Here is a 20,914-nt window from a genome sequence, read left to right as displayed (position 1 = left end):
TGTTTAGATAACTGTGGCACGCAGGATGTTTAGCTTACCCTATTACTCCTTCTGAGCGTGTGATCATCTCGAGTGTGCGACACGGTCAACGCGAAATTAACATCCTTATACGAGTTCTACGATCGTCGTGAAATAATCTCTTACGGTCGATATGCTCTGTGCGCGGTAATTTTTCAAAGAACTCGATGAAATCGGTGGTATCTTATCGAGGGTTGGCTACCTCTGCTTGTATACCGGAATTGGCGCTATGGAATCCGTTTTTCGTCGTGAATCGGTTACTTGCTTTGAGAAAGCGCGCGATCCGGTTAGCCTTTCTTCTATGAAAGAGAAAGAGACGAGGCGGGGAGGGGAAGCATGCCGACACAAAAGCAAGGAAATCCATGCCACCGAAAACCGCGAACTGTCCCTCTCAAAAAGCCAATAAAAAGTAACGAACGCGCGCGCGGATCGATATACCACCGAAGCAAGATATACGTCGCGTGGCGATAGGTGCCTGCGGACGACGGTGCCGATAGAAACGAGAGGATAAAGGGTGCTTGGATATTGCTTGTCGCGCTATATCGATTTCTCCGAGCCAAAGCGTAGGCGAATGAAATACGATCGGAATTCGCGTCGTTGTCCTTCTTTTATGGCTATGCACCTTGCTCTGTGCGAGGGATTTGTTAACTTGCCGGTAATTGACGAAAGAATTGGCAAAGCCTCTGTTCGACCGTTGCGCTTCGAACGTTCTCGCGCGGCTTCCCTTCGCCGAGCGTTCTTATCGCGCGCGGACTCTCGAGAAATTCGCGTTTCAGACGGAATCCGTGAATCGAGAAGATTTATCGCGACTCTTCCACGTCGCTATCTGGGCCAACGATCGGGCAAACAAACAAGTAGATATTCTTAAAGGAGCGGCGATTAAAATTATCCGCGTGGCACGCGCTGCTTTCAAACCCGATAAACTCTAATAATTTAAACTTTTTGTGTATCTTTCGCTTCGCTGGAGTTTGATTTCAGTTTTTACGACCAGGGAAAAGACCAAGATTTTAATTAAAACGAAGACAAGCTTCGTATTGTCTCTGGCGATTAAGCAACGTAGGTACTGCGAGTTGACGAGAACGTCTATCTTCGCGTAGACGTGGAAAGGGATTTCAACTTGGATACGACAATTTCCATCTTCCGAATTTCTTAAATAACATACATATGTATACTTTAGGAGCTAAAACTTTGAAAAAGAAAACGGTACACGGAGGTATTCCATTTGAATCTCAGCTCCAACTACACCCGCGATTCTCTCCGTGAAGCCGATCGTCTGTTCGCTGAAACGCGACCGACGTAGCTTTCTGGCAATATCGGGTACAAAACGAACGTCCAAAAGGAGGATATAGCTTGTGCGCTTTGATTGTTTGCGGGGCACTTAATCCCGTCGCTGACTACGTCTCTAATTAAGAATTAACGAGCGTTCAGCGGAGAGAAACTCGGCCCGCTAGACGTATCCAGCGAAATCTGTTCCTCGGAGAGAGAAAAAGGAAAAAAGAAAAGTCCACTGCACGAGACCGCCGTGTCGGTGTACGACCTACTTCAGAAGGAAGTACGAGAAGTGTTTCCGGAGTGTGGACATCTTTCACCTAGCGGAGATCGAGTAGCAAGATGGAAGATCTTAGCGAGAGTACTATTAACGGGTCTCAAGAAGGCACGCGCAACGGAAAAGGCGACCGAACCTCTCGAGTTTCCCCCGGGTTATCCACTCGACGTTTGCAGAGGCCAGTTCCCCTCGTCTCTTTCAGGCTGCTCCACCTCATTCCGTTTTTCTCGGCCTCTCCTCGCGGCCCCTCTGTCCGCTGTAAATAGACGCAAGCATTTCTATGAGATATCTCCTACTGTGCCCGTGAAAAGATCATGGTACTCATAATGTGACCAGCCTTTGAGGAGATGCTGCGCGTGGAATGAGACCACCGTTTCAATGCTCCTGAGTATTCCGCGATGCAAAATTTTGCTGCGCCGTCGCTGCTCCGTACCTGTCTGCTTCGCCCTTTCTCCCTTCTTCGCAGCTGCCACCCTTCTCGTCGCAGGTTTAAACGTTGCTCGCTTGGCGAGACGAACGCGCGAGCTTGCCAGTTCTTCGCGTTCGGAACGCGACTCCAGTCTACCGACGAATACTTTCCACTTAACAAATATTCCGATGTTTTACCAGCCTAACACCTATCAAACGGTATATACAAACACCATGGCGCGTTTCTTTATCGTAGGCGACACGGAACGCGACACTTGGCGATCGCCAAAGCGAATTAATTTACGGCGCGCTTTGTACGAATCATCGTATCGTAAATTCTCTTGTCTCTTTGAAACGCTTCTTCATCTTGGTAATACGTTTTTCTCTTCTTCTCGTTCGAACGTTCCAAGCGTCTGTCCTTGTTCCATTTTTCTAACTTGGCCGTCATCGTATTTTCTACTCCTTCCGTCTTTCTCGTTGTCCTTTATCAGCGTGTTTATAGCAATTTCGCGCACCTGCATTCCGCTATAGCGATAGCCGCTAGATTTTGACCAATGACACGCGTGTTTCGCTCTCTTCCTCCAACGCTGCATTCTTTCGCCTGTACCTACCAGACACCATCGACCACTCTGCTCGCTCTGTGATTTCCGGATACGCCGAAACTGTATCGCAAATACGCGTTTCTAATTTACCGTCTGGCCGAGTTTTCGTCCGGATATTGGTATTTACGATGAAATAAAACATTTCTGATTACAAGGGCCGAGACGTTTCGTCCAAGAGAGTTGGAGGGCGAATGTTCCTCTCTACCATATTCGTCGTCGGAGTACAGCGATAACTTTCGGTGCTTATCGCTGCTCGAATATTAGCCATGTCTGCTTTTCTTCCGATCTACGAACCGCGTAAATACAACCGAGATACACCGTGTGGAGATCTAATCTGTATAAAAGGATATTGTACGTTACTTCCCGACTCTTCTCCACAAACTTATTATATAATTTTCCAAACGCATTTGCCACGTGTCTCGACCCCAAAATTGCTTCAAATGGATATTTACCGAGTGATTTTTTTCACATTTGCGAACTGCGACCAGAGCAGTAGGATCTTGGTGGTTGAATTAGAGTCACGTATTAATTCGATAAAATTTGACAAATATCGTTAACTTTCGCCGTTCAATTTTCCATATTTCCACATGGCGAAACGAAACGAGACAAATTCATTGCGATTAAGAGACGTTTCTCGAAACCTTTTCTTCTAAGAAACTGAGAGACTGCACGTTGCATAGAGTAGAGAATGCACAGAGCATAGACGACGACACGGTATAGCTGCGTACACTTTGCAAGTTCAAAAGCACCGGCCGTAAGCCTATCGCGTTGATCTGTCAAACCACTAGTTACCGAAATCTCGCTAGGTACAGGTCGTGTAATCCGTTAAAAGCTCCGATAGAGAAGTATGTATCCCTAACCGGCTAGAGCTTTCAATCTTTGGTACAGTGACTATAGATCTGAAAGCCAGTTAACCGAGTTTCAGTCGAGTCAGAGTGAATGTCGACGATCGTATGCCGGCGTAAATAACTGCGCCATCATTTTCATTTTAGCTACGTACATGCACGCGTACGATCGTCTCTGCTTTAAGGTCGGAAGGATCACGTAGCAGGAGTCGGCTCCTGATTACACGTCTACGTACTTACAATGTACGTACAATATGTACAATGTACACTGTACGCGTGTAGAGGATGGTTGGTCGTGTGGTTTAAGCGACGAGACAACTCGACGTTGAAGCCGTCAAATATACTTAAAAGTAATTAATAAATACAGAGAATGTCCGCTAAGACGCTCGGTACTAACCGATTCGCTAAAGATTGCGTATCGATCGCTGTGAAAATCGCTCGAGACTGAGACTGAGAAACTGGCCACCTTACGATCGCGTTCGTTTATTTGTACCGGTCGGGCAGTGCCGGAAAATTGAAATTCGACTTTGTTCGACGGTTGCACGTAGTTGCACATTGCTTTTCGCGGAGTTTATTTATTATTACGTTACGTATGTCCTAACGACGTTGATACTCACAGGCAAAATAACAACATACACGCGAATGGTCGTAGTGGCTGCGCCAAATAACCACAGGGCAAATTAACGAATTTGAAAGTAAAGCGACGCGATCGTACGATACGCGCGGTACGATGTAATCAAATTTCGCGTGCGCAAAAAATGAATTATCAGATAAACGACGGAAGGATTTGATCTTTTGCAGCTTCATCGGCGGAGCTTGGACGTAGGTAAATCTTAGCCGATACGGTTAATCCACAAAGATTCTCAACAAACCGCCTCATTGATCGTTACAAGTATCTCTTAAGTTGAACGAGTTGCGGATTCCTGGAATTGTACGTGGTAAATTCCTACTGACCACGGCTGTTGCTAGCGTGCCGACCAAGAGTAACATAGTGGTTTACGACGTTGCCTACAAAGCGCGAGACACACAGGCTCTCTCGTTAAGCCGAAAATGCCTGGCATAGGATGCAACTAACTTTTCGATAACCTGCGAATATTCCTTGGTGGCAGAATGGAAAAACGTACGCCGCGATTCGATCAAAACAGCCGACTGAGTCGATAAATTAATCGACCATTGTATCGTAACGCGTGGCGTTCGTGTTCGCGTCAATCGATCAATTTTTATAGGAACGAAATATAAGGAAATATCGGATTTTCTTGAAACAACTTCGCCGCGCGTCTTTAACAAAGAGTTGCGCCTCGCGCTCGTTTCACGTCGAGCTACCCCGCCGGCATGATTAATTTTCGACCGTACAAGCATCTCTATCAAGCGAGCGTTTCTTACGGTTTGCGCAAGCCGATGAGATGAAAAGATCAAACAGTCTTTCTTCGACGAAAGCGATGCGACGCACGTACCGCGTATACGAACAACAGCATATCGAAACAATCAATCGGTCAACAGAACGATACGTCGATGGAAGGACCCGAACGATCGCAGAGAAAAGAATGGAAAATGAACACGTTATATCGCGAGAGAGTAAATTAAATTCGGCTTTCGTTAGACAGTGGACGTTATCGAAACGATATTTAAAGCCAGACATTCGATACGTCCGAGCTGGTACGCTTGGACTATCGTAGCCGTGGCAACTCGCGAGGCTTCAGTAAAAAATTCCTTCAGTGTCTAGAGACGAGTTCCCTCTTGTCCACTTGCTCGCTCGCCCGGAGCAAGATAAAATTATCCTTTGCTTTCCCGTGTCTCCTTCGTGTAGCGGTCGACAAACTTTCTTTCTCCCCGGTCTCTTTCTTCCAAGAGATCGACCGATATTAATTACGTAACCATATCGTATCACGTCCGATACCAGTTTTTACCGTTTTTACGGATAGTTAACGCACTCGTTCAAAGTGAAGCTCATCGAGTGGCCCGATGGTCTGTGGATTCGAGTCGCCCGGTAGATGATCGTACAACGGTGTGCAGGATTTCGGTTGGCGGGAAGATGCAACGAGAATTGCACGAAGCAAATTGCATCACGCCGCTTGGAAAAGACTGACGTTCTCGACCGAGAAATCACTTCCCTTAAAGGATTTCCGCACGTACGTATTTACCATCGCTGCGTAAAAATACATATTTACGTTACAGTCTCTTTTATAACCATTCGGGCAAAGTGGCTTCCACGTTCGAGCGATTTACGACCACATTCGTTTTTACCCTCCTACTATGTTGTATTTTATACAACTTTGATGCAAATGCAGTATTACGGAATCTGACCTGAATATTAGCGTTACCGACAAGGTTCGATCGAACGCGGCCATTCCTAGTGACGCAAACGCCACCATGAAGATTTCAAACCATGTAGGTTTAAGCCTTTGGCGTTTGCCTATGGTGTTTCGAAAATTCCTACGAATACCGCTAGAATAATCGACGAAATCAGCGTCGCGATGTTACCAACTGCAACGTTCGCTGACCGATATACCTTCGATAAAAAAACCTAATTAAATTCACTGGTTTCTCTATGCGTTTCGACTGAATATCGTCGGAAAGCATCGCTTTCTTTCTCATTTGACGCTTTTCGCGTTATCTAAATATTTGACTATCCCAGGCATTCGTCTGAACGTTTCATTATCCAAACAGCGAGTGTACGTACTTACACGATTCAGTTTAAATCCAACAAGAGTAGAACTGCATAGCATTCTAATGTCCCCGAGATGGAAACGCGCTGTGCTAATTATACCAACTAAATAGAAACTAATTAGGTAACTTGGGAGTAGTAAAACTGAAACAATATTAGCAAAGCAATACGCTGTATGCGACTCAAAATTACGGATATCGCAAACCGGAAGTACAGCAATTTAAAAATTTCCCTCGTCTCCGCTGGTTGGCAGGATGTTACCGAAAAACGTAGCTTTCAACATCGTGCTGTTTCGATGAATTAGAGAAATTTTAGCGATAGGCTTTCTCGATCAAAATCTTTCAGCGATCGAATAAAATACGTCGACGGTGATATCGACGTATTTCAGTGTCTTTGGGCTGATTTTCGACTGTAGAAAAAAGGAGAGAAAACGCAAGGCACAAAATAGAAAATAACTTTAGCGATATAAATTATATTACATAGTAAATCTGTTTAATCGTTAAAACGCTTTCGTTTCTTTCGTTGATATTCTGGTGCTTTTTTTCTAAGATACTAGCCGACAAATTATCGTAGAAAGGTCGTCGAAGTTGCACGAAGGAATAATTTAACGCAATGAAAATTTCTATCGAAAATTTCTCGATGAACAAGTTGCATCTAAATTTTGTATTGGAACGTGCCAAAGGAAAACGTTTATCTAAGCGGGAAGAATGGAAAATCTGGTTGCTTTGATCGAAAGCGCGACAAAACCGTAAAAAGCGGTATTGAATTCCACGATAGAAGCGCAAAAAGCTACTCTTACGCGGTTCCTCTGAAACATAGCTGTAGCAGGAAATAATGTGGCCAGTTGGTCGAAAATCGAAAGCAAACGGCGCTTCCAATCACAGAAGGGGCGACTTCGTTCAGCGCCAGAAAACCAACCCCATTTCCGTTAATTGTTTCGCTCTTCGACAATTTAATTAACTAACCGACACGATCGTTTCTCAATGGAATCCATCTGGCTATGAAACGAGAACGAGCCAGTGTTGCCCGGTAAATGAACGAACAATTTCCACTAGACATATTATTCGAAACACGCCGATCTTCCTAAAGAACAAAACGATTCGCTTCTTTCCATCGATATATAATCATTCCGTTCATTTAATATTTATTATTACGCGATATTTTGTTTGTAAACGTTCGATAGACGATAGCTGCCGGCGTGTCGTAATCGTTAAATCGGAATGATTTAATAATACTTGCAGTGACGTTTGGCTCGTAAATCGTCTGTTTCTTCGCGCGTTATAGTTGCTTCTTTCTCTTTGCCTGGTATCCGACATCGGCTTTCTTACGCGAATCTACAAGGGAAAGAACGTTTAAGCGAGAATTTGCAAGAGATGGAAACGCAGCGCGTTCCTCGCTCTCGTAAGCGTATCCGTATCCTCGAAAAATCCGGCTCGATTATGCCAAGAAAATTTCCATTGGCGAAACGACAGTCTCTTCTGGTTTACATTTCATGAAATAACCGGATGGAAATAAGGGAAACGTCGCGTCGTAACAACGGCAACTTTCCTTCTCGCTAATTTTCTTACCCTCGCCTCCTTCGTTCCTCTTCACCCCTTTGCCCCTTCTTCCCCCCCCCCCTTCCTTCCCTTACGTTTCTTTTCTTTAATGCTCGTTATTCTTATTCCTCGTTTTTACATAATTAGAGACCCGCTGTAAGAAGTTCGCTTTCCATTAAGCATCGCGATCAACGGCTTTGCGTTTTTCCGCGATGCTCAACCGATCGTTCCGAATACTAATTCGTTTTATCGTGCGAATAAAATTCCAACGATGAAAAAACCAGCCAAGGGGATTACGTGTCACACGAGTTTCAGCTGCTCCTTCGTTAGACGACTAACAGTCTGTTACTTGAATCGTATACTTTCTTTGCTATTTCCAAGGTTTTATTTCCTTCGCATTTTTCGATATCCAGAAGAGTATCAGCAAGGTAATATATTATTTTCATAGTCGTATCGAAACCGTGGTGCAGCCAGGGAGCATCGTATTATCATAAAGTTATTAGATTTGGAATGTGCGAGTTATTCTTTTGCTCTTTACCGCGACGAATGTATTTTTTTTTTTTTATTCATTTATTTACATTTTACAATTTGCCCAGTAGGACATTTGGTAAAATATTATAGCTTAGTGGTATAATAATATAACACGTGGATGGCTACCCCCAGAATGTATGGCAAAACATAATTCTCAGCGTAGCAAAGTATGTAGGTATTCTCGAAATACCGAATTCGAGCATAGAAAGCGACGGTTTACTTCATACTGCACTTCATACTGGCACATTGCCACCTCAGCTTTATGCGAGTCCGAAATGAGCTATAACAAGCAGCGAACTTGAGTATCGACTCGTCTCTTATTTCTAACGCGTTGCATGTACCACGCTATACGTATGATTTTACGTCGAGTTACGAATGTGTTCGACAGCAAAAACAAGTAGCTGGCAGCAAAATAAATATATCGTCGGTGGTAATGACTCGGACGAAAGTTTAGTGGCGAAAAACATCGCTGTAAAACGGAATGATCGAACTGGCAGCGAGTTTTCATACAAAAGAAAGGAAATTCAAAACTTTTGTTACTTAAATTGGATTCGATACGATCGGTTCGACTTTAATCTGCTGTTTTATCGGTTTGATTATTACAGACGTTCGGGCAAACTTTTATGCCGAAGCTGCTTTTACTCCGTCGCTTATTAGAAATAATTTCGCAACTCGGAGATTAATTGGGCGAAAGTGAAGCAAATCGTCGCATCCATGTCCCGTCACGTAGAAAAGCTAAGTACCTCGTAGGGTATTCGTTCAACTTCGACACAGTTTTCACGCGTGTTCCGTCTACGATAACCAATATCGATTTCCATAGACTGCACAACTTTACTTCGAATATTAGTTTCGGTGTAAACAAACGTATCGATCGCTGCTACGCAACACGAACGTCGCAATTATTTATCAAACGTAGTACGTGTTCCACCGCGTACAGTAACAATTCATTATTCTCTACTTCATAAAATCAGAGTTTTGCGTCGAATAGGAAAAATACAAATAAATAAGTAAATATCGAATTAAAAATTTGCTAAGTAAAATCAATTTCGAACAGGTAAATGTTACGAACGATACGTACAACGAGGTTTTCAATTTACAGCTACGTTTTAGCCACGATCTCATCGCCTTTGTCGACAACTAAAATTACGTAAACATTTTTCTTCTTCGATCGCAACGGCTCCTGTTTCCCTTCTCTTTAGAATTATGAAATTTATAATTATATTATGTAAAACGCGATTCTTCTTCTTCATAAATCGTCTAGTTCGTAGATTCGATTATAACGGGATTGAACCTTGTCACTTTCAACGAAGTCCGCAGAATAGACAAAAGCAAGATTTTTGATCACTTTTCGAATGTTTAGTATATCGGTAACGATATACCGCGTAACAACGCTATTTAAATAAGTTACGAGTGACTGTCAGTTGTCAGTAGCCAGATGCTATGCTGTGAAAACATCGAGAAACGTGCACTAATATTTACATAAATTTGTATCGAATATTATTAAATTTATGCCATTAATTTGTATATCAAATTCTGTCATAAATTTAATTGAATTCGCGTGGAAAATCGATGTATCAGTGTATAAATTTTGGCGTTCGTGCGGTACAAACGAATAAATCAAAACGCGTAGACAGCGTTGCATTACTTGCAAATGTAACACAACATCGTTCGATGAAATTGCTTTGTTTCAAAATATTCTCGTTCTAATCGTACACGGAAGTTACGTTATTTCCTCGAACTCTATCAACGTTTATTCTCGCGTAAAGAAATCTACGATCGAAGGAGTTGCGACCAGGGGAAAAATTTCGAAACGAAAACGAAGCTGCAGGAAAATAAATTATCAGGTTGTCCGAAAAGTTTCTTGTCTTTTATGAGGAAATAATAGACGCACAACGTTGTTGTTTCTTTCGTATTATTTCGTCGAATTACGCACGATCCATTTTGTTTCGTTGGGATAAACATCGTGACGTTTCACAGACTCGGTTTCGCGTTTCTACGAAGGTGTGCACTGTTGTAAAAAACACGTTTGCGAAAGAAAGACACTTTCCGGACAACCTAATGTATACATAGGTTCGCACGAGAAATAAACTATATAGCCGGTAGAGGGATTTTTTAGTTGCTTCAGTTCGAAACTTCTTTTTCTACTAACGCGTCTCTTTCCACTATTTTCTACGTACGTATTACGTAGCGTGGAGACACTGCGGGCGAACTTGGAGGAGAGAACTTGTTAAAAAAAGAGTTGTCAAAATCGTTTTCTCACGCGGTTCTTTAAAACGTTCTTTCCAAGTGTCTCGTTCGTGTCGCTAGTACAACGAACAAGACAGAAAATAAGAAATCAAGAGAAGATAAAAGCTTTCGTTGTGCGTTTCTATTTGCTAAAATGGTTTCCATCTCTTCTTCCTCGGTTTAAGCTTTCAACGCGTTTCTCGCAATTATTTTTTACATATTTTTCACGTCGGTTGACGTATCTTTGAGAAAGCGCAAAACGTTGAATTTCCAGCGATACATAGTTCTCTTCATCGATACTTGCGACAAGTTTCGCCGGCGCAACTTTCCAACATATTCAAATTACCGCAACATTTATATCGACAGGGGTTTTTCGTCAAAGAATATCGTCCTTTCGTTATTAATTTTACCTAGCGAAATACCGTGTAACGTATCGCGTCCGAAGTACGTGGAATTCCGAAGCTGCGAAACTAGTCGGAAAATTGAACGGAATTTGATACATGCGTCTTATATCTTTTGAACCGTCGGTTCATCATTTGCATCACAGAACAGCTATCGTATTTTACGTTTCCCTGGCACCGTCTTAAAGCGGAAAGAACCGACTGTAGATTTTTCAAAGATAATTTCTCCGAAAGCAAAAGTCACGCAAGAAGAAAACCTTCGTTCCTATACTCCGCATGCAGACTTTGCTAAAGACACGATGGCATGACAATTCCGCCGTAAATACGTTATTTTATATTCGACTCGTCGTACGATGTAATCGAATAATACGAATTCTCCGTCGCTTTCGATGCTACGCAGTTTCTCCCTTTGTCGGACAACCAATTCGGATACGATTCCTATGAAAGCAATTTTTCCCTCCTCGTTCACTGCCTATCCGCTCTCCATCTCGCTGCGCCGTTTTATTTAATACAAGTTAGGAAAATACCTCGGTAGGAAATGGAATCTCTTGATACGAAATGATACAGCAGATCGTGCTCCACCACCCGAACTTCCTTACCGGTTACAATAAACTAGGATTTGCGTAATCCCGAAGGCGTATCTCTATCGCGGCGTGCTACATGACGTCATACGGGATAGGTAAAGGTAAAAGGATCCCACAGTTCTTCTCGCTGAAATACGAAACGCTTTATCCCCATCGCTGGTTCATTTCGTCTATATCACCTGTATCATCCATGTATGTATATATATCGGCAATACGTACATCGCAATACGATTGTAATATTCGGATAAATATGCTGCAGTTATCCGATAGACAAACGCATTTCACATTCGACATCGATAAAACAAAGAAATTGTATTGGTCGTGGGTCGCTGGTCGTACGCGATTTGCAACGTTTATCCACGGCTAGCGGCTAGTGGCTAGTTTCCCACGTACTCGTTTAATGGAAACTACGCACCACGTTAGGTACACAATTTTGTTTACGATGTTCGTATAGAAAATCGCTAGTTGGGTTTTCCTACGCCGATCGTTTCGTATGCACGTGCCCAGCGGATACTTGGCAAGTACGTATTTTCGTGCAACGGATTTATATTCACTCGATGGGCGAATCGCGTAACATAAAATACACGCACGATGGACAAGTCAGAGGACGCGAGCAGAGCTGCCGGAGCAAAACGATTGCTCCGTCGATCAGACGAATCGTTAATTTCAGCATGCACGAAACATATCGAAGATAGGAAATTTACATTCTGTCGAGTAAAAAGGTCGCAATTTATTCCAACGAGAGTTATCGCGGCCGTATTTTTCGAAAGAGTAATACAGATAATATTTCAATGTAGCTGATGTTTTATGCGATCATCGTGGTAAGAACACCGCGTGCGCGCACGACCACGTACGCGAAATCTAAAAAATATTTGCTGAAACGAGGGAAACGCGGTCGCGGATACGATCGTTAGCGAATTCCCGTCGACGCGTGATAATTCCGCCCGACGATTTTGCACTCGTTTGTATTTGCTAATTAATAATTAAACACTGGATGAACGGAATCGCGCAAACGAGCTTCCGCTTTCAGGTAACATAACCCCGAGCCTTTTTTATACCGTGATAATTTTACGCAATATCGATTACCACGTGGAGAATATACTTCGAAATTGATACAACAAACGGTTTGGAATTCGCCTCTCTAACCTTCGTAATATACCTTTCAACTGCGTTTCAGTCGAGTCTAGTTTAGTCTAGATGAAACAGCCAAAACGTTTTTATCTATTTATTTTTCAACCAAATCTATAGATATTCCACGAGCGTACGATGTATCGTACGATATACCCGTGTGCGATATATGTGCGTACTATGTATTTTGTTTGTCGTGTCGTCTGCGTTACACGTATGTCGGTTTAATCAAATGATGGGAATTAAGAGTTCTCGAAACATTTAAAACAGCGAATTGTACTCGTATTTGGTATACGCTTCGAAGTACTCGTATAAGATACATACGTGAGAAATTCAGGAAACCACTCAGAAACCACTCGTCGGCCTCTTCACACGCCCATCTACATTGGCAACCTGCCAACAATATTTTCGAGAGAGAAGTTTCGCGTTTCGTTATAATAGTTGTAATAATTCCCAGCGGTTTTTACACTTACGGTTTACGATAAAGAATCCTTTTAATTTACTCAGTTTCATTTTCCTACTGAATATTCCCTAGGAAATTGTACACAGTGCTCTCAACGTCATCGAATGTTCCAACCTCTCGCTAAATGCGGAACAATAGAATTCACGTTGTAAGACGTGGAAATTGCGAGACGTGAGATGTCGAAAGTACGGAACGAGCATCCGACAGGGAACACATAAAAATAAGCGAAACCGTCAAAGTTGTCGAACTTTCCAGCGAAATCGATAAAATGGCCAGTTTAATCGAAGAAATTGGAATATAAGTAGGTTCGATAAGGGGCAAACGACTTTTATTCGCGCCACGAGACGATCGAGCGAAGGGTAATCGAGCCGGACCGATTACGCAAACAATAATCCAAGACGTTCATTAACATAAAAACCAAGATCGATACGGAACTCGTGGCGATGTTGGAAGATAGATTTCCATGCTGAAGTAACTGGAAGGCAATATGAAAAACCGTGGGACGAGGGTGTACGCTTGTAGAAGACGGTATTATATCGCGACCCCGTTTCATTTATTCCCTCTCTGAATAGTGAACAGCCACATGTATACGGACACGATATGTACGTGTGTCGCCTATATGCATATATTCTGTATTACGCATTGTCTTTTTCCAAGATAAACATTCAACTACCACACAGGCACGCGTCTCTGAATGTCACTCTGTTTCTTCGCGTGCGGCTTCGTTGAAATTTCTCGTTCGTATAAAGTATAAGGTGTGGCCAGTATTTTTTAGATATTTCGATAGTAGTTTTTCAGCATATTTTCGCGTATTTCAATGCATCGGACAGAGTAACGACGAGACATCGTTGTTCGGTCGAATCGTTTCGTTTGCGTCAAAATGCGTTGTTCCAAGTTTCGTTACAGGCAGTCGAACAAGAAGCTTGTAAAAAGTGATCTTTAATTTTTGCAGATTTTTAAGATAATCTTTAATTTCTTATCGACTGATGCTTGTAAAAAAAGTTATTCCGTTTCAAAGGGCGTTTCGCGAGTCACTGTATACGTAGCACGCATTATGTTGTCCGAAAAGTATGTTTTTTTTTTTACAGACCCGTCTTTTACAACGATGCATCTTTATACAAACATGAAACCTAATCTGTCGAACGTTGTGATCTTTATCTTGATAGAAATGGATCATACGTACGGAAAATGTTGTGCGTCCATTATCTGCTTATAAAACGAAAGAAACTTTCCGGCCGACCTAATACGTATAGAATAGTTAGAAACGCGCGTTTCTATGAAGTTAGAGCGCAAATTGTTAACGGAAACGTTACGTACGATTTGTCAACGATTAAATTCGTTAATTTTAATGTACCTTCCATTGTTGTAGCGTTCTATTGTATTGGCTTGGCAACCAAGTGATTACGGATTTTGTCAATACCAGCTAACGACAAAATCCGCGATCAGTTAGTTGCCACAACCTAATATTTCGAGGTACGTATTCGTTCGAGCACATTCGATGCTCTGTCAAAAAAAAAAAAAAAAGAAAAGACAAGGAAACGATTCTGCAAGGATTTCGCGAACCACATTAACGGAAAATCATAAATGGAACTATTCATCTTGCGTCTTTTTCTTTTTTTATTTTTTTTTTTTTTTTTTTTTTTTTTTTTTGGTGGAAGTGGAAGTGGAATAAAACGCTCTAACCATAACATTTTTAAACTTATACTTTGAGAGTTTTATTCGCAGAGTAATTCTATGGAGTTCGAAACTAAATTAGAGCGTTTAATCGAGTTGTGATTTTTTAGAGTGATACCGGACGGCCGCGCGGCCGTAGTGGTTTGGTTCGGAATACTTCTGAAATCAATAATTCTGTTATCGCACCTCGGACTTTTCAACGGAAAACTTGAAACTTTAATTAATGAAGGGTAACGATTTTTAAAACGTCGCTGTTAAGCACAGTTATCTAGGTTGATTGGTTATTTTATATTATCGGTATAGTCATTTTCCCACAGGCGCATTGAGAGTTTGAAATTTACGAGCTCGTACTTTTAATAACAATTATTTTACGTGCAAAAGTTACCGGTTCGATATCGACCATTTTGTAGATCGTAGATAGACCGAAGGCATAAAACTTGTAGAAATCACAAATGAATATCGTGTTTAAAATTATGTGTGTTTTCTTTTCTTTTTTTTTTTTTTTTTTTTTTAAATAATCGTTTCATTCGTGCAATGGAATTTCTCTATCGTCAGGCCATCGTCACGCAGAAACCACGTAATTTTCTCAGTTCTCTGTCCACACTCGACGAAACTCTTAGCTTCTTCGAAGCGTCGAAGTAGGCTATACGTAAATCGAAATTCTCAAACGTCAAAAGATTCTCATGAAAAACGTTGATAACGTATTTACGAAGGAAGAAGGAAAATTTACACGTCGCATCTTCGTTGATGTTCGGTTTACAAGATGGGCAATGCCATTATTACGTGTTTCGTTTCACGAGCACCGAAATACACGCAGTAGAATCGAGATCGACTCTTAAGAAAATTTCATTTTTAAATTTCAAACTTAGCTTCGTTTCTTGGAATTTTTGCATCGTACTCGAGGAGGATTTTATGGGCGATTTTTACTTCAGTTTTTGAAACATTAATCTTCATGAAGTCACAGTAGAGAGCTTTATCTCAGATAGGTAGCTTCTCAAGCGTCTTACTTTATATGAAAGAATCGTCTTTTTCTTCTTTTTTCTTTTCTTTTTTTCTTTTTCTTTTTTTTTTTTTTAATGTGAATTTGGAACCTATTCAAACTTCCCGTATTCCACGTTGAAAGTGTCATAATTAGATGTATGAAAAGATGTTATTCAACGTCCTCGGCTCGAATGCACGTAGCAACGCGACGTAAAAGGGGCAGAATAATGTTTTAAATACACGTACAGGTGTTGCAACGAACGTTAGCATATCAGAATTAATCGAAACGGTAAATCTCTCGTTGAATCACGCCCGGCTATCGTTCGTGACTTATCGGCCGAGCAGCTCGTGACTCGTGGTACGTCCTATCGAGGACCGATTACGAACCGATTGCGAGTCGTCAAAAAGATGCATTACCCTCTCTCATCTAACAACCAAAACTTGCACTTTAGCGCAGTTAACTTGGTAAAATGTCCACTTATTCCGCGCACGGGTACGCGTCTCTCGTACCAAAAGACAAATCGAATAGTCCACGAATATTTTAATAAATGAAATTTTCTTACAATATATCAGGTTGTCCGAAAAGTGTCTTTCTTTTACAGACGCGTCTCCTACAACGACGTATCTTTACGCGAACATGACACCTAATCTATCAAACGTTGTGATCTTTATCTTGATAAAACAAAATGGATCATACGTAATTCGATAAAATAATGTAAAACGGAAAATGTTCTGCATCCGTTATTCCCTTCTAAAACGACAGAAACTTTTCGGACGACCTAATACCTTTATTGTATACGATATAATTGCACGCGATAGGCTATGTAGGGATTCAAGGGATTTAACAAGTTACGCTTGAGAGCTTGCTCGAACAATGATCACCGTAGTAACTAATATCGAAAAATATAGTACCCCGATGTAAAAAATATTCGCGTGTCATCGAGGCACATCGAGGCACATCGACTAATACCGAGGTACATCAGTCACGGATATTGCACGCTTTTCACGCATGCACACAATCGCTGCTGGCAGAAGGCACATACACGCATCCGTCAGGAAACGCATGCAAGAAACTGCATCCCCTGCGAGTGGTCCTATCTCTGCTTATGTACATATTCACGAAGAGGCCGAGCAGCTGACCTGGATACGTACGAAATGATACATTACCAGTTGTTGCCAGCGTATTATGAATTTTTAGTTTTTATCAGAACAAGCCGCGTGCATTGTTTTTAGCTAGTTTTAAACCGCTATTAAAATGCTACGGCGACAACTAGCAGCGTTCACTTCGTCCTCGGTCTCGGATCGCCTCAGCTCCACGTGAAACAATTCTTACAGGCTGACGATTATCAAACAGACGATCAATTTGCTACGCTACTGGACTCGTATATAATATGTGCAGTCAGCTTTCGTTTTCTTTTTTTCTTTTTCTTTTTTCTTTTTTCTTTTTTCTCAATCTTTGTACGCGACGCTCGCATAATCTGCAACGCTTTGTAACGTCTATCGCGATTCAAGTTTCACGTCTATTTACCTTTCATCGTTACTCCTTGTCGAAGCGAACTCACTGCGATTCCTGCAATAGAAATACAAGCGCATGTTACACGTACTTACGTCGAATGTAGGTTATATGATATAATTGAAGGAAAGAGAAAGACAAGGGTACTATAATAAGCCCTTAACTTCTTTTACCGATATTGACATTCTCGTATTAATACGTCGAACGAAAGAAAAAAGGAAAAAAAGCACGTTGAAAGAGAACTATAGATTCGATGTTAAGGCATTTATTTAATTTACGTATTTAAGTCACGATATACGATATGGGGAATGTTAAAACAGAGATTCGTGCGCAGTAACATCCGTTCTTAAATGTAGAAAAATATGTTACGGAAACTGCCTTTTAGTTTCAAGTCCCTGAGAAATCGAAGAATATTGGATTTCCTCGAACCGGTTAAACTTTCTTATCGAACAAGTTTTGCAAAGTCCCGCGCGCAAATTTGTTCTATGCAATCCAAGAATTCGAATAAAAGTTTCATTTTATCTAATGGTGTCTTCAACTTTATAAATAAACAGGATCGAATAATATTTCTATTCGCTCGTAATATCTATACGAACGACATGAAACGTCGTTCTTACGAAACTTGTTTATAATAGCAAAGAGAAGAGTCGCGTAAGAGAATTCAGTTTCCTATCGTAATATTTCATTTTAATTTTAATTTAATTTTAAGTGCTCGACCGTAGTACCGATTTTGTCGAGAGATTCGTGAGCCAAGTAGCTGCGAAACGCGACCTGCAAACACCCGACTTGGATTTAACCTCAGTTACGACGCAACTGATCGAGGTACGTCGGCTAATAAGATATAAAAAATACAGAACACGCATATCTATAGATGGAACAGATGGCATATGTAAAAATTATTCTAACAAATTTTATCATTCTAACAAAATTTTGCTTGATTAAGCGTCGCGTCGTTCCACTCTTATTCATATCGCACGCGTCATAAATTGGAGGCATATTATAAAATCAAAGCAATTAGCTTGAAATTTTCAATAGCTTTCGTCGAGGTCTCAGTTATTTTTTAAATAAAAATATTTTAGCTTTAATGGCCATCTGTTATAATATCACGTGGATAATATCGGGCCAATTCTATATCGATTCATCTCAATTTGAAAGCAAATTAAAAGCAATATTAAATAATAAATCTCATATTCGATATAAATACTAGGTACAATGTACATAGTAGGTACGTTCAACTGTTCTACGGTAACTGTTTTTGTTCGAGCAAATATTTAAAAGAGAGAAACAAAGTTAACGCGATAATTAGAAACGTAATTTTCACGTCCTTTGAACTGTAGGATGCGCGAAACAGTTTAACGTGTATGGCTATGCAAAGTATGCGATAAATTACGTAAAAAATTAATTAGCGTAACTTATTCTAGTTTATAGCTGAAAAAAAACAATGCCATACACGACAAATCAATGGACGTAAAAATACTCGTTCGATACATTTCAAACTTAGTCCTAACTAACTCTGTCTACTAACTTTGTATCCCTCTAGAAGACTTTATGGAGTCGTTTGGTATACTACTTTGGTATACTAAAGATATGTGCTGTTAAATTTATCTTGATTCAAAGATACGTCGTTTGGAGAATCCAATTATTCCGTAGGTAAAACTTCGAGGATCTGGTAAATAGCAAGAGTTCCGCCTTTCACGATTACGGCTGCATGTGATTAAGCGTGAAAATATTCTTTTGGCTCGTAGTACGTTGCTATTAGGCGCGGAACTCGGCTGTAACGGTCCAATCGTTAGCCAAATTTTTAACAACTTCTGCGAGTTCCATTGTAAATATATCTAATTGCGCATAAAAATTCGAGTTAAAAACACATTTAAACTTCCTCTGCTAAAGCCGAAACGGAATACGCTTTCAAATGGAAAACGAGGAAAATGAGAAACTAGAAACAAAAAATTCGGTTCCAAGCGTATATACACTACATAGATACGTAATTGTTACGAACTAACAGCGTATGAAATTTACGATCATGTTACGTATACCACGTAAATTTAATTTAAGTAGTCTAAGTCAACGGTAGCTGCTAATTCCAACGAAGGCAACTCCGATGATCTTGCGCTTCAAAGAACATTCTCCTCGGTAACGTACAAGATTCTAGCTGTCTCGCTCGTTTCTTCCTAAAAAATTGTTAACGAAAGACTGTCGTTGCCGCTACAAAAGACGACAGTTTCTCATTTTAACGAATAGCGGCTACGATAGAAACGTCTGAGAGATTCCTCAGAAGACTGTCGTTACCAACGCATGCGAAGATCAGGATCATCGAAGCTGCCTTGCCTAAAGTCAACGTTCAGCCAAGTGCGTATTTATAAATCCCAATTTGTAGACAATTTTCGAATCAACTGAGACTTGTATATCGATTCAGCGAGATGAATCATCGGTTGCAATGCCAAACTAGCTGTAGAAAGAGCCGCGTATGGCATGTTCCAAGACATTACACTCGAGCGAAGAACAGCTTAATGACGACGTTTATAAATGGAGCAGGGAAACCAGGAATAGTATGGCAATCTGAATAACAAGAATCACGTATGGCGTGTCTAGTCCTCCAAGTATATACTCCGATACTTGCAGTTGCACGCTGTTTAAATGCCTTGATAACATAGGCTAAAGGGATATGCTTCGAACAGCAGATTTGCACGTGATTTCTGATCCCACCATACAGTCACGTCACGAACTGTCACTGTAACAGCAACTATTCTCACGCAGACATCCTGTTGACGGACCACCTCTGTAACTGCGTTATGCACACGTATACGGAATTCTGTTCGTCGGCGGACACCGATTGGCCGTGACAACTGTCACGTCAAAACATTTCTCTCGAAAATGCTCAACAATTTGTCACGATGACGCCGTGTTAACCCTTACCGACATATGTACTTCCAATCTATACACGCAAGATTCGACGAAACATTCCACCAATTCCAACCACAGAATACCCATCATCTTCGATACAACGAACATTTTCATACATCGGTGACGTTCTATCGAGTAGGGGAAATTATACCGATAATCTGTTACGTTTGCTTAAGACACGAATAAAGTTGCCACACGCCTGGGTTCAGATTGAAAAGGAGGATACTTTGACTTTCTCTGACGCGAAGCAACGTCGCATGATCCCTCGTAATCGTAAGGAATTTGAGTATAGCAATTCTCTATTAAATTTTAATCCACGTTTGGCTGCGCCATACCACCAAAATCTAATCGCTCTCGGCCTTTGATCGGTTAGCTACTTTTGACGAGTGTACTCGTCGTGTAAAAAGAACAACGAAGCAGTCATTTCGTTGCAACTTAATGTCGCTTACCTTTTGAGACACACTTTAGGTACGCGCTTTTCAAAGAGGTCGCAGCAGCTAACTGGTTAATCGCGCTTTATTACTTTGCCCAATCGATCGTACGTCTAGGAAGACGCGATTCATATCTAGTTAACGTACGACATGCTACGAATTTTCTAAGGAATTTCGAACATTTCTCCTGACGTAATTGAACGGAACAATGCATTCGTTATACCTGAAATTTTCCGTGTTTTTGCGGAAACGAGCTTTCTTTCAAAGTATCGCAAGGCAAACTTCGTTAGGCGGCTGAAGGAGGAAAAATTTCCCGAAGAATCTCGGAGCAACGAGCGATCGTAATTCGTAATGCTCCGTGTCTAAGAAAAGAAGCTGCACAAATAACGCCACCATTTCCGTTCGTCTGTACATCTACGTAAATATGTAACACACGTACGCGTAAGGCAGCTGAGT

The 20,914-nt window shown here is 41.2% G+C and overlaps 1 protein-coding gene across 2 annotated transcripts in view; it reads right to left on the bottom strand.

The window, feature by feature from the left end:
• The window catches only part of LOC126874026 (basement membrane-specific heparan sulfate proteoglycan core protein-like), a 276,871-nt gene that overhangs the window by 200,154 nt on the left and 55,803 nt on the right, over positions 1-20,914 (bottom strand). The window contains exon 2 of one of the 2 annotated variants that reach the window (XM_050635565.1): positions 17,139-17,180. The gene's annotated coding sequence lies outside the window, so the exon portion shown is untranslated. Of the gene's footprint in view, positions 1-17,138; positions 17,183-20,914 lie in introns of those variants that run through there. The other variant, XM_050635566.1, reaches the window with a different exon arrangement.

This window comes from Bombus huntii, chromosome 15, assembly GCF_024542735.1.
Source record: "Bombus huntii isolate Logan2020A chromosome 15, iyBomHunt1.1, whole genome shotgun sequence".
Taxonomy (NCBI): domain Eukaryota; kingdom Metazoa; phylum Arthropoda; class Insecta; order Hymenoptera; family Apidae; genus Bombus; species Bombus huntii.
The sequence above is the reverse complement of the archived record's forward strand: the minus strand, read 5'-3'. Positions and strand labels throughout refer to the sequence as shown.